This window comes from Adiantum capillus-veneris, chromosome 25 (assembly GCF_014529385.1).
Source record: "Adiantum capillus-veneris isolate H3 chromosome 25, ASM1452938v2, whole genome shotgun sequence".
NCBI classification, from domain to species: Eukaryota; Viridiplantae; Streptophyta; class Polypodiopsida; order Polypodiales; family Pteridaceae; genus Adiantum; species Adiantum capillus-veneris.
Genome location: NC_140955.1, coordinates 103,930,847 through 103,949,911, shown reverse-complemented (window position 1 = coordinate 103,949,911; position 19,065 = coordinate 103,930,847). Strand labels below are relative to the sequence as shown.

At 40.6% G+C, this 19,065-nt stretch overlaps 1 pseudogene; it reads left to right on the top strand.

Moving 5' to 3' along the window:
• The first annotated feature begins 5,147 nt into the window (after window positions 1–5,147).
• On the top strand, window positions 5,148–17,904 carry LOC147425413 (uncharacterized; annotated as a pseudogene).
• Window positions 17,905–19,065: the final 1,161 nt, after the last annotated feature.

Genomic DNA, 19,065 nt, shown 5'->3' with positions numbered 1-19,065 from the left:
TTGTGCAGGCATAGAGGGGACTACATCCTCACCGTCCTCCTTTACTTAGATTTGGGTTCTTTTTTTTTCATCGTGGCACGGCACGGTCTTTTTGTGTGTGTGTGTGTTGGGGGGGCCTCTGGTGCTACATGTACGAAAGCAAATAGGACAGGATGTTCATTGTGTCTATATGGCTGACTGGGGGTGAGGTTAATATAATATTCATAAGAAAAAACAACATGAATAGTTGGCGACAATATATTGAAAACCTATAAGAAGAGTTCAAGCTTGTTAATGAAGGACATCTTGCTAACACTAAACCCATAAGAAGAGACAAAATTGTGAATGAGAACATCCAAAATATGTGAGTGCCATTGGTAAGATCTGGTCTCACACTCTAACTACTCAAGTGGATCATCCATCCATGTGAATTATACGCAATGGTACCAAATCATTGTCCTTATTTTATGATCATATTTTCACCACATCATAAATTTACACCTCTCTCTCTCTCTCTCTCTCTCTCTCTCTCTCTCACACACACACACACACACACACACACACACCCCGGTGTGTGTGTCTCTTAATTTAAATTTACACCTCTCTCTCTCTCTCTCTCTCTCTCTCTCTCTCTCTCTCTCTCTCTCTCTCTCTCTCTCAAAAATGACAATGTTAAGTTTAAAAAAAATACATACATCACATGTTTTGTAATCTTCAAGGTCTTAAAGAGACCATAACATGAGGAGGATTGTTGATATACTCAGATCATGTACAAGGGTGAAAGCATGTATAGGTGGACCGCTTTTGCCACTATATAGTATATGGTTTTTGGGGTTGAGAAAATGGGTGGTTTAGGCATTTAAAACAGTGGGATTAAATTCAAAATTTATGGAAAAAAAAGGGTTAAAATTTGACGTGTACTAAGTGCAAGCACTTAGTGGTTAATGATCACCTCAAGGTACTTTCAAGCACTTACTGCAAATATTCTCTCGAGTCTCGTCCCTCCCTCTCTGTCTCGCTCGTTCCTCCCCCCTCTCTCTGTCTCGCCCACGCCATTTAGGTTTTTGATTCCCTCTTTTCTCCCTCCTTTGAATTTCTCTGCTAGCCGAAGCAACAACCAACAACATCACAACAATAGCAAGCAAATTCAAGAGGAGTACTTTTTGCTGGGCTGGTCATCAACTTTGATAAAAATCCCCTGTAGCAGCAACCAACAGGTATGTGGCATCATGTAGCTTGAAGCATTCTATCTCGAATGTTGGTTAAATTTGAATGTGGTTGGTTTTCCTAGGTAGCATTGATCTATGTTTTAACATGCTTCATGCAGATGTAGAAGCGTTGTATGCTTGTCTCTGAATGTGTGGCAAGATAACCAAAGGGGGCTTGGCCTAGTGGTTAAAGTGAATGGGTGGGTTTGTAAGGGCCCAGGTTCAACCCCTGGCGATATGGTCTGCCCTCTCTTGGGGAGGGTATTTCAAAAAAAAAAAAAAAGAATGTGTGGCAAGATGATCGTGGATTGTAACTATTAATGATGCATGTGTGAGTTTAGAATTTATTTCTGGAATGTATATGCATTGTGCACATCTAATTGATCACCCTTGTGAATGCTTTATAAAAATGCATCATCCAGTTTCAAGCATGAATGCAGATTTTATCAACTGTGTGTGCATGCTTATACGAATGCATCATGTAGGTTCAAGAATGAATGCATTTAACTATTGATGTTGTCTCTATGTGGCATTTGTGATTTTTTCAGGATGAAGAACTAGGCTACAAAAGGACCTTCAGAATCTGACAAGGGTACACCTAGGAAGGGAAAGATCTCTATGCAAGAGTCGCCTATCAAAACAAGTTAGATGCATCATGCATGCATTTCTAAAATTGGTTTTATGTCTTGTAAAATTTCTGAATTTTTTGCACATGCATGCTACAAAAAGAACTTCCGAGTCCCCCAAGGGTACACCTAAGAAGAAAATGTTCAGCAGGTTGGATGTAGGTATTTCCCCTATGGATTCAATTAAAGTGTTGCTTTAGTAGGAAAAAGTAGTGTGCACACCACTAGTAAATATCAAGTGGGTAAACCCCATTTTTTATGGGTACAACACCATTGATAGGCTGCGTTGAAGTGGTGCACCTGCAAAAGTTGGGCAGAAACCATGGTTGCATCACTACATAGTTATGCTGATATGGTGCACCATCTCTTAAAAGTGATATTGGACCACTTTAAAGTGCTGGGCAGCACCACTAAAAAGAGGTAAGGCTCTAGTAAAAACTGGCGATACAATGGGTGCATCACTTTCCAGTGGAAAACCCTAACTATTTTGTGGTGAAGCATCACTTTTAAGTGAAGCATCACGATGGTGCACCACTTTTCAGTGGTTCTACACACTTTTAAGGTACCGAATAACGTTCTAGTTAAGAAGCACGACTTTATAGTTGTGTTCACCACTTTATAGTGATCAACATCACTATAAAGTGGTGAACACAACTATAAAGTGGTGCTTCTTAACTAGAACGTTATTCGGTACCTTAAAAGTGTGTAGAACCACTCAAAAGTGGTGCTTCTTAACCTGAACGTTATTTGGTATAAAGTGGTAAACACCAATAAAGTGGTGTTCACCACTTTTTGTGGTTCAAATCACATTTAAGTGGTGGTGCGTGATGGTCAACCACTTTCACTGTTGTAGAACCACTTTTTAGTGATGCTTTACAAAAGTGCAATAATCTTTAGTTATGCATCTTTGCTAAAAGTGGTGATTAAGTGCTTTTAAGTGATGAAGCTTTACAAGGAGATACCATATTCTATTGGTGTAGCACCACTTTTTAGGAGTGTAGAACCAGTTTTAAGTTGTGTACAACAATTCACATCGGTGTAGCACAACTAAACAGTGGTTTAGCCCACTTTTATGTGCTCGAGCACCACTTTAAAGTGGTGAAGAGACACCAAAAGGTGATGTATCACCAACAAATAGTGGTGTAGCAGGACTATTTAGTGGTACCTAACCATTTTTAAGTGGTTGAGAACCATTTAGTGGTACACCACCACTTAAAAATTTTGCAGTACCACTGAGAATGGTGCAGAAATCATTTCAACCACTTCTGATTGTTGATTAAACAAGTTTAATTATGGCTCATTACATACTAACAGGCATTCATATATGTTTTTACAGGGAGGTGGACAATACCACGAGTGGCCTTACCCACTCAAACAAAATTTTTCTTCACCAAGGAAGATTTTCATACCGAATATGGGCTATGCTTGGTTGGCCAAGATCTGAAGCTCCTATGTGATGATGATTTCTCAGATTAGGAGTGGCTTAGGGTATGGATTTACAAGCGCCACCAAAAGGAGAAGATGCATTTAAAGGGGCTGAGGCCTGAAATGTATGAAGAATGTCTCCTGCTATACCACAAAGTATATCAGGGAGCTCCCCAAAACAATGAGGTAGGCATGCATTCTGCACATGGATTTACGTGGAAGAAGTGCAAGGACGCTGAAGATTCTGAAGGTTTAGTTGCATGGGCTGTGTATGCTGAAGGTGTTATTAAAATGTTACGCCAACAGAAAACTTTAAATAGGAAATTGGAGAAATGGAGGTCCACAAACGGTCCATGTCTTGCAAGCGAGTGGAAATTTAATGCAGAAAATATACCTATTTACACTGACAGAACTGGCACAGACTTTGACTGGTAGAGATACTCAAGTGGACATCAATTTTCAGAGCAGGCTAAGGAGGAATTTCTAAAGAAGCGGGCCTTTGGCTCGATGGGAACATTTGGAATGTCAAATGTTTCCTCGACTACATTTTCTGTGTCAACGGCTAATGTAGCAACTATTTCTAACATGAAGGCTAATGCTACTGAAACGTTAAAAGAGAAGCATCAATGTCTCGAAGCAATATAAATTTCTTTAGATCAATCAAAGACAAAGAGAGATAAGCAGGTTGGTTTGATGCGAGGCGCCACCAAGATCATAGAGAGACTGAACAAGGATATGGAGGAACTCTAAAGCTGGACATGTACCAAACGAGGAAGCAATGTCAAAGCTTGAGACCTCGATTCAAATCAGAAAGGAGGCTCTCAAAGACATGGGACTTGATATTGAAGTGCACAATCTCGAGCACCTAGGTGAAGAGGCAGCACAGTTACAGGTATGTAAGCTTGATTGATTCACCTAGTAGTAGTTGATATTACTTAAAAGTTGTTAAACTCTAATTAGAAAAAATGGTTAGAGACCATTTTATATGGTAAAAGACCACTTAAATGTTTTTATATAACACTCTTAAGTGGTACCACATAAAGTGATGAAGACTCTTTAAAGTAATGTACAAACACTCATACTATTTTATAAAGTACGCAATGCTATTTTTTTATAGGGTCAGCATGACACTTTGTTATGGGAAGTAGAAGTGGCAACAGGGCATCTTTGATTTGTGGAAACGATTATTAATTTGTTCAAGTCAAGAATGCCTATCCTTCCTGTCAGGCCGCCTGATTATTTGGGATCGGACAATAGCTGTGTGCAGTTAGGTGATTGTGTTGCTTGTGGGATTTCTATCATGCAGACTATTGTTACCGGTGTCTACATGCTCCGGTGTCAACATCCGTATCACCCACTTTGTTTTGTAACTGCCTGTAAGTCTGCTGGTGGCGAGTGTCTATTTCATGGATGTGAGGAACCTTTAAAAGATGCTTTGAAGCTGCTGGCACCTGGAGAGGAGAACATGGATGAGCATGTTGGTACAAGTAATCGATGTTTTTATACCTTATGATATGAAGCTGATTATAGATTCATTTCTTGACCATTTTTTTTCTTTTCTCCATGTAGGGAAAGATCCAATGGAAGGCATCTTTGGATCTCCTGGTGATGGAATTGGTAATATTCTGTGGAACATTCTTCTCTTTGAATGTTCGCATAACTTAATATTGAGTATTATTACATAGTCTTTTATGTAGCACACTCCCAAGCTGGGTCATCACGCAAGCCCAATATTGATAGCATGTGTGGTGGGTGCGGGGATAAGAATGCATCCCAGAAACAAGCAAGTGAAGACACTCTGGACCAACAAAAGGTAGAAAAAAGGGCTGAAAAAAGAGCAGATGTAGTGGGAGCTCAAGGTGACGCATCCAAGGAATCAGCCGAGGTACCTCTGAAGCCAGAACCTGCAATGAACAAGGACATAGAGGATGCTGAAAAATTATCTGAGAAGCCAATTGAAAAGGATAAAACAGTGAACTTGTATGATGAGGATGCGGATCTTTACATTTCAGATGTTTGTGCAGATATTTTGGGGCATAGGAAAAAGAGTAGAACCACTGAAGAGCGCACCACACCAAAGAAGAAAGCTAAGGTTGCATCCGAGCCTCCAGAGCCTACTCCAGGAGGTAAAAAATCCAAGGAGCCTTCATCTGCTTGGAAAAAGACAAACCTCCAAGCACCCAACCTTAAACCTCCCAAACCAAAGTCCCGCAAGAAACTTTTGTAGCCTCTATTAACCTTTTGTGCTTTGTACCCTCATTTTGATGATAATGAAACGACGGCTTAATTTTTTGTTCACTAGTTGTTTATTGCTCATTGATTGTCTATTTATTGTACTCATATTGTTCATTAACTGTCTATTTATTGTACTCGTATTGTTCTTTCCGACATCATCATGAGCATCTTTAAGTAGAGCTTATTTTTCTCCAGTATCTCCTGCCAAGTGGACTGTTGTTGCCATAGAAGTTCAGGAAATTAATGAAATGGAAATCAATAGCCTCGAAGGTATACTTTTCAAGTGTATTTTGAAAAGGTTAATATGTTAGTGTGATTGAGGTTTTTAAGGCATGGTACTTATCTATGGCAGAACTTAACTGGATTGGAGATGTTCAAGAACCAGATGAGAAGGTTGAAGACATAGCAGCTAAGTAGGATGCAGAGCAGGATGCAAATGTAACACCAGATAAAGTAGAGGAAGACCACGAACCAATAGTTTGCCCTGAAATTGAGGAGATTTTGCCAAACTGCCCTGGATGGGGATACCTTGTTTTGAATTTTTGCAAGATCAAAAAGCTCATCGTCCTTGATCTCGATGGAGTATTTGTGAAACGAGATGTAAGAAAATGTGATCCAAAGATTGGACAACTTAAACACCCTCCACGTCTAGCTTCCAACAGAGTTAAACTAAAAAGAGTGGACGAGAAGTTGTGGATCTACTACCATAGAGATGTTGAGCAATTTGTTTGGGATGCAATGATTTGGAGCACTTGTATTGATGCTAACATTGAGCTAATCCTCAGTACATGTTGGCCAGACATATGGGAACATAGGACTTATTACTTTAGGGATCTCTTCTCAAACTGGCAATGTGAGAAGTGGTCGTATTTTGAAGAGATTGCTGGAGCTCCAAGAGACCTTGCAGGTGAACCTGTGTCTTTCAAGCCCCTTTACCATGTCTAGAACAAGTTTCCAGAATATGACTCCTCTCGGACATTTCTGGTAGATGACTCCAGATATAAAAATATGCGCAATGTCTGGGACAACTGTATATGTCCACCCACCTTTGATCCTCTTGATGAAAACCAAGACCCTGATTACCTCACGCGCACACTGTTGCCATGGTTGTGCAAATGGGCACTAACCCCCAATTCCCTGGAGTATACAAAGGAAAACCCCATCAGCAATCCCAAAGATGAACTTTCGAGTCTAGTCGTTGAGCACTTTGTTATAAATGGAGATGAATGAGATTGTACATCTGTAATTTAAGAAACGTTATATATTGTACATTCTTGGTGGATATGTAGACGTTTCTGGATAATTGTTGTAATATAATTTTTGTAATATACAAATTTTTTGGCACTTTACATGTCTCTACACTTTTGAATGTCGCAGGACCACTTTTTAGTGGTGCTAAACCACTTTAGCACCACTAAAAAGTGGTAAATTTTTATTGAGTTTTCTGGAACTACAACACTTTTTAGTGGTGATGTTTGGGGGGGGAGGGGGGAGTGGTGAAGCATTCTCAAAAACCAACATGTCAATTCCATCGTACATTTACACCAATTCCATCTTGTTCAATCTTTCACTAGATGATATAAAATCAGATTTGATTTACAATTCAAAGGGCATGCTATTGTATATTGCCTCATGGTTTTCATTGGAAATTTCGAACACTTCTCCTATGCCATTGAGCACTACATGCTCCATAGGGGACTTTATTTCCCTTATCAAGTGGGAATATATGAAAACTACTGGCTTGTTATCCCACAGCTCATACAAGTTTTCTTGTAGGGATTTATACCAATGGCCCGTGACCATATAAGTATGCTTCTCTATCTTGTTGCCCCATGCATCAATTTTCTCGTTAGTTGTTAGGCCCTTAGCTACTACACACTTCAAAATGTAGAAGTCAACATCCTCCTCATTATTCTCTTCAGAAGTGACAACAAAATTGTCTCCAGGTGTGAGAGCATCGCTTAAGGAGTCATAATGACTTGCATAAGTGGCACCATGGAACTCCTCATCGTTTGAGTCTCCATATGATTGGGAATCCTTAGCAAGTGGCTCCAAAATGTGATATTGCCACATCTCCACATGTGATCTGTTCATACACCTTCTCCAATGGCCAATCCTGTAAGGAAAACAAAAGCATGACAACCATTTTGATCGCAATGCACAAGTGTTGTTCTCAGAATACCCATTCACATAGTGCATTGCTCTTGAGTCCTTCAATGTTTGCATTTCCATTGATGCGATTGCTAAACATCGCCTAGCTTGACCTCCTAGAACACCCTACTGACCTCCCTCTTTTTCTTGTCATACAGAGCAGTTGCTCCAGTACTGAGATGCATTCTCAAAAAAGAGACAACTTCAACTGCACAAGTCAACCGCACGCTATTTCTTCAATTTCTCATGATTTAGAGACTTTTTAATGACATCCCCAGCCCCATCATGTTCCCCCTTTCCATGTCCTGAGCAATAAAAATTACAATTCATTTCCATGCCAGTAAGGCTCCAATATCTGGCAACAAAGTAAAACGGTCGCTTAGCTTTAAATTGTGAAGCTGCGTCATCTGATCAAACCCAATTTTTTTTAAAGCTTAGCCCTTGATCTCTCAACCATTGAGCATGTAAGAGAAAAGCATGCTACACAAATAATGTGTCATGTTGTTTATCATCTGAGACAAAAAAGTGCATGGTCTTCTTTATTGCACCTGATGCGATGTGGAAATAAGTAATCAAGACAAAGATAGTGACCTGCTTAGTGTACCAATGCATTGACTGGATCTCATTTTTCTTGCCACCTAAATATAAAATTGTGAGTGACATACTTCTTCAAGTGGTCTTGGTACACTCGCAAAAGTTCTCTAGGCAGCATTTTCTTGTGGACAATGTCTTTCACAGTGCTCTTTCTAGCTTCATTTTTTAATTCAGTAGCACTCACTATTTTTTCAAAAAGCTTTACAGTTACTTTATTACTCTGCTCAACTTCTTCTCTTGGATAGATCTGAATATTACCTACACCGCATGCATTGCATGTTCCCATTAAGCATTGGTAGCTATGGAAACTATGTTCTGCAAGTATAGGGCAGAGTATAGACTCTAACAGTGAAGTGGTACTCATACTTGAATTTTTGTATGCAAGACATCCGTGGTTGACAAGTTCATCATGATGAAGGCATATAGGGCAGCTGCACATGCAACAAGAACCATGAAGATCAAAACTTCGAGTCCACATGTGATTTACTGCCTCTTTAAGTAAAATCATTTGTACATGCACAATACAACAGCAGGTGTAGCGATCCCTCAATTTTCGGACAAAGAACGGTTTCATAGACTCGAAGCAACGTTGCAAAATCTGAATATCTGCATACTTTGTCTTGAATCTTAAATAAAGATCCACCTACAATATACATGTATACAAATGTTAAAAATAAACTTAGCATTCAAAACTGGTTAAATTGTTTCAAAACATTAAAAAGTGATTCTATATCACTAAAAATCGGTGTGCACCACTAAAAACTAGTAATGATACATTCAGTAGTATTGTTTTGACTGTGAAAATAATGCACCACAAATACAAATTAGTGTAGAAACTAGTAACCATACAAAAAGGTAGAATATTAAGAGGTTGTGTGAGGACAGTTTAATAGTGGTGAGAAACCGCATTCAGCGTAACTAAAAAGTGGTTTGGCACGACTTAAAAGTGAATTCAAACCACTTGACGGTGATGAATCGCCAATAAAAAGTGGTGTGCACTGCTTGAATATGGTGGGCAACGATTAAAAAGTGGTGAGTAAGGACATGAAAGTTCTGGGGAAGTTCAGAACTAGCACTTAAAAAGTAGTTGGGAGGGACAAAATACTAGACCAGCATTAGCACTAGATAGTAGTCCAACACAACTTGAAAGTGGAGGAGCTCTTGTGAAAAGTGTTTGATGAACAGTACTTTAGAGTGGCGAGCGACTAGTTCAAAGTGGCCAGTCACCAATTAAAATCTAGCTTTTAAAAAGTAGCTGGGAGGGACAAAATACTAGGCGACAGACCAACATCAGAACTAGATAGTGGTCCAACACAACTTGGAAGTGGAGGAGCTCTTGTGAAAAGTGCTTGCTCACCACTTGAGAGTGGTGAGCAACTAGCTCAAAGTGGGCAGTCACCACTTGAACACGGATTCTGGTCATTTGAATGCGGTTTCTGGCCACTTGAAAGCGGGAACTTGCCGCTTGATTGCAGTGACAAGGTTTTAGCTACCACTTGAAAGTGTTGTCTCGCCACTTGGGAGTGGTGCCTCATCACTTGCATGGAGTGATGATGAATAACGTAGTGACTTAGCACATGAAAGTGGTGTCTCATCACTTGACGACCACTTGAAATTAGTGAGCAACTACTTCAAAGTGGGCAGTCACCACTTGAACGCTGATTCTAGTCACTTGAATGCGGTGTCTGGCCACTTGAAAGCGGGAGCTTGCCGCTTGATTGTAGTGACAAGGTTTAAGCTACCACTTGAAAGTGGTATCTCACCACTTGATGAACACTTGAGAATGGTGAGCAACTAGTTCAAAGTGGGCAGTCACCACTTGAACGCGGATTCTGGTCATTGGAATGCGGATACACCACTTGAAAGTGGTGTCTCACCACTTGCATGGAGTGATGACTAACGTAGTGACTTTGCACATGAAAGTGGTGTCTCACCACTTGATGACCACTTGAGAGTGGTGAGAAACTAGTTCAAAGTGGGCAGTCACCACTTTAATGCGTTTTCTGGTCACTTGAATGCGGTGTCTGGCCACTTGAAAGCAGGAACTTTCCGCTTAATTGCAGTGACAAGGTTTTAGTTACTACTTGAAAGTGGTGTCACACCACTTGGGAGTGGTTCCTCACCACTTGCATGGAGTGATGGACTGACGTAGTGACTTAGCACATGAAAGTGGCTTCTCACCACTTGAATGCGGTCAGACACCACGTGAAAGTGGTTTTTATACGTGTAAGTGTTGTGTGCACCGCTTCATTGTGGTGTGACAGCACTTGTAAGTGTTCACTAACAAAATGTGTTCAAACTCCACTAATGTGGTTTTGGTTACCATCATAAGGTGGTGGGCACCATTCGTGCAGCAACAGTAAAAAGTCTATGGCACTACTATAATTGTTGCACCATGACTAAAAGCTACTACATCACTTGGAAAAAGTGAGCTGCACCACCAAAAACGTTTGCACCTGTAACACCCCTGCGAGTTTGTAAAACACGTCTGTTAGCATTGGGTAAACACCACTTTTTAGTGGGTGAACACCACTTTGTAGGGTTTACGGTGCAGCGTTGGTGCATTTCTAGTAAAAATTATTTCTTAAACATTAAAACCTGCTGCAAAACATTAAAAACTGGTTTAAACACACTAAAAAGTGGTGTGGAAACACAAGTAAAAGTGCTTCAAAAACATTTAGAACTATTGATCAAATTTTAGAAGTGGTTCAAATACAATTAGAGACGAGTATAGTAATGTTTCACCACTTTTTAATGTTGCAGCACCACTAGAAAGTGGTGCAAAGCACCAAAACAAGCTGTAGCACTAATAAAAAGAAGTATAGAAACATAATGTTGTGGCAGTAATGAGTTGTAGCACCAATAAAAAGTGGTATACAAACATAATGTTGTAGCAGGAATATGAGTTGTAGCACCAATAAAAAGTGCTAAAAAAATATATCAATTACCTGAGGCTCTTCAAGAAGGTGGATTGGATGCTTTACATATGAACATCTAGCTAGTCTCTTACTGCAAACATCTTTCTTGTTGGGGGACACCCTCGTCTCATCTGTCCAAAATTGAAAGACTATGTCTTTAACAGTTTGAGTGATGTGAGTTCTCCGTGCATCATCTCTATGACACGCACATGCAGGGAACGAACCATCGGATTCACTTGACACTATATAAGTGATGTTTGGCTGAATATAAGTTTCTTTTCTGGATCACCATAAGCTTGGCAACTTGCGGTATGCTCATGTCAGTGTTTTGATCCTTGCTTCCACCATTCAACAACATCAACATTGCTGATTTCTTCACAAAAAACTCGTATGAAGATCTTGGGACCTTCACATGATTCAAAGTGTTGCGGAAGTTTCTCAGCATAATTGCTTCCAACTTTGTAATATACTCTGCATAGTAAGGAAACAAGGATGTTGAAGAAGTTCATCAAAGATTTCCTTCCTACCACTTGCATCCATTCCCACGGTTAATGTATCAAAGTGTTGTGCCATAGATTGACATATCCTTCGTTTATTTCTTTCATCCATCCCCCCCGTATTGCTTTCCATCACAAAGTTTACCATTGCCTTACGTTGCATTCGTTTCTGAGCAGCCCAATATTCCCTCATTAATTTTCTACGCTAAAGTTGAGCTTCTCTACTCAGTGACGATGAGCTGATAGACAGTTCTTCACTGTGCTCAATTGCTGCAGTACTTTCAAAGGATTGCTCTACAAGAAATACAATACAAATCATAACTACACACTATACTTTTAGTTAATACATGGCACTTATTGCACTAATTAGCAAGATACTAACAAAGCATAATAAGTGTTTACATACCTCAAGAATCATCAAGTAGAAGAGGAACCTATAGAGATAGAGTTCGTGAGAGAGCAAGAAAGAGTGCTGAGAGAGAGAGAGAGAGAGATGAGTGCGAGCTCAGACACAAGAGGAGCCATGCTTAGAGAGAGAAAGAGAGAGCGGGGGGGGGGCGATACAGAAATCTCAGCAAGAGATCTGTGAGAGAGCGACAGAGAGGAGCTAGATAGAGCTCCAAGAGAGATCTCAGAGACAAAGAAAACTCAAACCAGAGAGAAAGCTCAAACAGGTTGTAGCGGGAAAGAAGAGGCAGAAAATAATCCAGCGTTCAACAATAAATTACATTTAGTCTCATTAATTTTGGTACGTTAGCAGACTTAATTGACGTACCTTAGGAGAGTGATATTCTTTTTGAGATTTGAAGCACTTTTAAAACACCCACTTTTAAGCGCAAAAAAGCAATGTCCTTGACATTACTTTCGAGGCCACCTATACATGCTTTCACCCAATAGCCCTTGGCACGTGGATACACCCTAGCGGGAATGCTTGCATGAAAACTTCCCTTTCTTGGTTTTTCTTTACCTTGGTAGGCTACTAGTTTCTAGTAGGTTCTCCCTCACATTAAAAATCCCGCCTTTTTGTTCCTTGTGAGATGCCTCCCACATGAAATCACTCCCCTTATGTGAACAGACTCACTCAATATCTTAAAGTTTTACCCTTCCCCGTTTTTCTTATAGTTTTGATTGTTATGTGCGGGGTTTGGTTGCTGGTGGGAATCCACTTTTAACTGCAAAAGAGTTAATGGGACTTCTAATTTTCACCTTCCGTCATATTTAATTCTAAATGACATGTAAGGACTTTAAACAAGGTGACTATGCACTAGCATTCACCTCATAGAAACACATGTCCTAGTGGGGTCGTTAGACTAAAAACCTTGGGAGGAGAACCCATGCCTAATTGGATAAGTGATTGTCTTTTCAAGAAATATCATTTACCTCTAACTCCTCAAATGCTTAAACAAGCTCATGTAGCTAGGGAAAGGTAGGAAAAACATGCGCTAATGGTGGAGCAAGCTAAAGAAAAAGCGAGGCCCAGAGCTCACAAACACAAGAAGTTCCAACTAGTTAAGTAATAAGGAACAACAAAAAGGGTGCACATTTATCAAGCCCTCAACTATGATGTTGAAGATGAGAAACAAGCTACTTACATTCCAATACAAGTAGGATATCATACACGAGATTTTGTGTTGTTAAATACAAATGCCAAAATGAATACTATCAGTTACGAATTGTATTTTGAAGTCCATAATATACCATTCATCTAGGAGCCATGGAATTGCTAACCTTCACAGGAGACACTGCAATATCTTTGGGATACATTACCATGCCAATAACAATCAAAGGTTTGGAATGTCCTCACAAATTCTATCTAATGCCACCACGACAAATGATATATCAAATCCTACTCGGCAATCCCTAAACAAGAAGGTACAAATCCTACTCTACAATTTGTGGTTAAGAAAATAAGAATCCTACTTGGATATCCATGATCCTTGGGGCTTGGAGCATTCCCTCTCTCCCTTTGGAAGCATATTATCCTTAATAAAATGACTCCATCCTCCATGTCTATGTCATTCTATTTGAGAATTGTGTCGCTTTCAGCATGTTTCCATGTTCTCTCCTTTCCCTCTCTTTGAGGTGAGTATCTAGAAAAGGAAAGTCTCTTCCCCTCCTCCACAGAAATAATTCCATTTCTCATTATGCTCCCTCTCCCTCGTTTATCCTTGTCTATTTTTTGATGTACTTAGTCCATTGGACTCTGCTATGTGCTCATGTGTTCTCATCCATATAGAGTTCCTCCATCCTAGCCGCACCCATCCTAGGTGGTGACCCTTATTAATTTCAATGAATGTATGGTTTGTCAGTTTGAGTTGATCAAGGGTCATGGTCTTGGAGGTGTATAGGCCAAGCTTGACAGGCTGTGATTCCCTTCGTCAATGTGATCTTAGGAGTAGTGGATGTCTTTAGTTGTTGGCTGGCCGATTAGCTGATAATTTCCTTCAGATCAATACCTTTCTTGCATTTGGTCGTAGTTTTTCTCTTCGCATCAATCTCCATAATCATCTCATAAAGATGATGATCACAACTAACATGTACTCCCTTTGTCTATAGCATTGTGTTTTCACTCAATAGTTTGACAATACCTTATTCCCTTGCAATTATTCTTAGGTTGAAACTTAACTCCAAGCCTTAAGTGAGTGTGGTACCTTTGACATGTCTGAAAATTAAAACAACCATGCATTCTCATCCTCCATATGTTGGGGCATTCAACCTATCTCTCTCTCTCTCTCTCTCTCTCTCTCTCTCTCTCTCTCTCTCTCTCTCTCTCTCTCTCTTCACCTCCAGCAAGGTTCTTTTGAATGATGTGATCCTAGAAGTAGCTAAAATGTTACGTGGACTTTCTTCCTTTTGACATTCTAAACATTCTTTAGAAAATTTATGAGTGTTTTCCCCTGTAAACTGACCTCTGAACCAATATCAACCTGTCAAATGAACCAAGAAAGCTTCAGATTCTGCAAAAATTTTGGCAGTCTCCTTTGTAAAATGGCTCTGGTGTACTAAAAACAGACCAAAAAATAGCTCAAAAAACATTGTCTCTCTAACACTGTAAGCTGCGGGTAAACCTGTCCTGCACCTGTACTGTCTCTCACTGTCCTGTAAGCATAGACTGTGAAAATGCCTCAACGGTAGTAAAGCAAAGATGCAATCCCAACTGTCTAACTCACAGTCAATACATCCTAGCTGCCTATCTAAGGGTGCTCGAGGGATCGCTCCAAGACCTGTATCACCGAAAGGATCTCAACATTCGAGAATCCCCCAGCTCAATAAAACCTCACTCGACCCTCAACAAAGGCTGCAGTAAATCTGACAGTACATAGACTTCCCACAAAGTCATACATCCACAAATTTCCCACTGTATGCTATAACCGCTGCGGCGATTGTTTGCTATTGCCAATACTATAGGCCAACCTCTAAGGATGAAGCTCCACTAATCTTCAAGCCAAAGCTCATATGAGTGTAGACAAAGCTCTTGAGTGTGCAAAGTTCGACTGCATGCATATGCGAGTGTGTGCAAGGAAGGAAGTGAGACCTTGCTTGGTGGGGCTTCTGTGAGGAACTAACCCTCACACTCGTTGATGTTTCATTATAGCCAATATGGATAAGGTTAGTATTTACAAGACTATGTAAGATGTAGTTCATTGTGTGTGCATCGCTGTGTCCATTACTACATGTGCAAATATGCATCCTATCCTAGCATCTGTAGGTCACCATGCAAAAAGGCACACAACTACTGCATGCATGAGAAGACACCCCTATTGACATCCAGGGACCTTCTTGGCTTCTTGAAAAGCCTCAAAAACCATGGCTTCAGTTGAATGAACAGGACCAAGGTGACCATAAAGAACAAGCTCCAGAAACAAACCCCAAGTATCTTTCCCTAGAGCAGAACCAAGCACTTCCAGGAAAATCTTATCCACACGCCGTAGAGCAAAAAGGCTCTGTAGACATTTCCATCTTGTTGCACAATGAGCATCATCACCATGGCATGTAAGAATCTACCATGGAGACTAAACAAAGGTTCCAAGTCATTGATAAATGGAAGAACAACTCAGATAACAAATCCTACACAACACTGGATTTAACAAAAAGATTTTTGGTGATGGAGGAGGCACCCGGGGGATTCACCATGGAAAACTTACCGCACCACGTAAGTGCAGGGGAGGGGTTTTTTTTTTCAAGTTACATAAGCGTATAAATTAGGGGCAGTCCCCCAATAATTTTTCTCCCAAGCTTAAAAATAAGTGAGGGGGTATCATATTTATGGGGTAAGGAAGGGAAAAATGAGAGGAAGTTTTTTTTGTGTTTCAAAATCATGGCTTCCCAAAAGTGCCTTCCCTCAAACTTGTGAGTCAATAGCTACAAAGATACATCCAAGAACTAACACTGCTTTGTATCAATTTCTTGTTTTGTGATTATAGTTCATTTGTTGAGGGATGAAAGCCATAAAGAGCTTGTACAGATGCAAATTTACATAGAGAACGTAACACAACTTTGTAGCTATGTTTTTTGAGTAATTTAGATGGGTCCAAATTGGACAAGTAGCTAGAGTGCAGGCTGAACATGCACATAGTTTGAAAGTCAAACTAAGACACATTGAGGGTACATCTAGGTATCAACAGAAGTGGTTCCTTTGTACATTGCCAATCACTATGCTACATGCTCTTTGACTAGTTTTACTCAGTTAGATCATGTGAGACTTAAATTTTATATGTAAGATAGGGGTATGATAGTTTTTTGCATTGATTATCGTATAAGAGTAGAAAGGGGGGTCATATTCCCTAATATGAGTCGTATATAGGGGTTTTATCAAAGTTGTCCGCTCGCAGGTGGCGTCCCATTTTGAATATAGAGTGAATCCCCCGAGAGGAGGCGAAGCGAAGCCATGATAAAAATACAGTCCTTGGAACCATGTGGGAGCAAGAACAAGAAGCTCTACCTCATATACAGAGATCAGTGTCCCCTGTTTCACCTACACAAAGAAGGAAATTTTTGTCACCTGTCTCTCAAGAACAAAGGCTGCCCGAAGAGGTACCAGGAGCAGCTCTACGACCTGGAAGGTCTCCAAGCAAGCAAGGAAGTTCCTATCGTTCACCACCAAGAGGGCACAAATTAGGAGGGGATGCATTTTCTAAAGGACGTCAAGAGAGAGATGAATCCATATCTCCTAGAGCCTTTTCCAAGTGGCGGCGTGACCGCTCAGCCTCCGTGTCTCCTGTAGACAGATCAAACCGAGTTGGAAGATCTTGAACTCGAAGTCATGTTCCACGTGGGCATTGGTACTCACCCCCCAGGTGTGAATTTTGTCATCAATGTTCTTTATTTGGTTTTGTATGCCAACAATAGTATGCCTTGATTCTTGTGCCTTAGTCGGAGGGAGTTACCAGGACACAGAGGCTATTGGTCACTCATAGGTAGAGAGAGCCAGTGCCATTACTGCCATCTCATGGGTCATTTAGTACGAGACTATCCCACCTGGAAGCCCAAATAGGGTCAGAGGCAAAGACAGAGTCAGGCAGTGAGACGACATACTACACCTCAGCAGGATCAGCAGCCTATACATGGCAGGGGTGTTAGAGGTGCTGGCAGACATAGCAAGCCTACCATGGTTTACAGGAGGAGGGTTCCTTAGTGTAGTGAGGGGCCTCTTCTTGCACAAGCATTAGAACCCTTACAGGATTTTTCAGGAGTGGTTGCTGCAATAGTGAGCCCTTTTGAGCCACCAGTAGCTCAACCTCATGACACAACTCTTCAGGATTTATCAAAGGACAGAGCACACAGAGAGTCAGAGGAGCCAACTGATGCTCAGTGCTCGTATGAATCTAGAGTGGATGAGATAGCAGTTGAGGCAGAGACACAGTCAACTGCGGAGATGGTTCCCCCACCTCAACCTATCCCAGCCTCATGGCCTTCGGTTGATTTTCTACTCCTAGGACCTTGGAAGTCACTAGCTGCACACCTGAGATCCAGCCCTTTTGAGATTGACATTATTTTTATTTAGAATACTCAAAGGAGACGTCCAGCTTTTCTAGGCAGAGATGCGCACACACGCAGATTTTCTTTCAGTGTGGGTGGCCTAGTCCCTTTCTCGGGTTGGACCAAACAGACTGCTATTGATGCGATTGGTGTTTTCAAAGAGAAGCATATCATTTGTTTGGGATTCTCAGATGATGAGTTGATAGAGACCCTGGTCATGGAGGCTATGGATCATACAGGCAGAATCACTTGGACAGGGGAGGTTTGGTCTCGGGGGGTTCACTATGTGTAAAACTAACATATCACGTGCATTCAAGACATGTTTGTAAAACCCCTTATCTGTGAATTTTCTACGGAATAAAATGTACCCTTTCTTTTTAAAATCTGTAAGTTTTTTTCAAATTTGAAAAATAGTATCCCTTCTGTATATGTATTTATGTAAGTTGCAAGAACTTTAAATACCCTTCTGTTGAACTCACGTGATAGGTTCATTTTTCCTAGGTGACCTACCCGTGGGTTTGGTATCTGCCCCTTCTCTGTGTGCTTTGTGCTTGTCTTGTGTAGCTCTCTTGCATCCTATTTCTTTACATGGTATCAGAGCCTCGTGCAGGCAAGAGAGGCTAAGAGAGCAAGAGCATCACAATATCTTCGTTCGCAATCCACGACCAGATGCCAAAGTTTCTGAACATGTCTCCAAAAGTGCAGTGCACAGAGATTTACTGTACAATTAAAGTGGTTGTATGTACGCTTGATTGTGGACACTCATTGAGTGTAGAAAGTGTTACAGGTACCACAATAGCAGGCTCATCAGATTTGGAGGTTTTTGGAGATTGCAGCTATTTTGTCTTAGTGCTTCAAGATGTCTGACGGTTTCAGTTAGATTGTTACTGAGAAACTTGAGAAAAATAACTACCCTGCATGGAAGTTCAGAATAACTAATTTCCTAAAAGGAAAAGGTTATTGGGACTATGTAGAAGGAGACAATGAAAAGGAACTAGAGATTCCCGAGGCAAATGCTACAGGAGAACAAAGAAAATCTTTGAGGGACTGGCAACAAGTCCAGAGAAAAGTGATGTATTGGCTTTCTATGAGCACCACAGATGGAATGATGGGCTATCTACAGGATGCTGAAACCCCCGCCATTGCATGGAAAAACTTAGGCAGAGTGTTCGAGGTGAACACCAAGGCCAAGAAGTTTCAACTAAAGTCAGAGCTAAATCAGGTTAAGAGGAACAACCTCTCCATCAATGATTATGCCTTGAAGATCAAGAGTATCATTGAGGTTCTTGGATCTATTAAAGTCTCAGTGGAAGACGATGACATAGTCCATGCATGCTTGGATGGTCTAGGAGATGACTATGTACATTTCAGGTCTTCCATGAATACAAGAGACGACATCCCCGTGTTCCAAGATTTGATTTCTATGCTTATTCTTGAGGAGAAGAACCTTGGT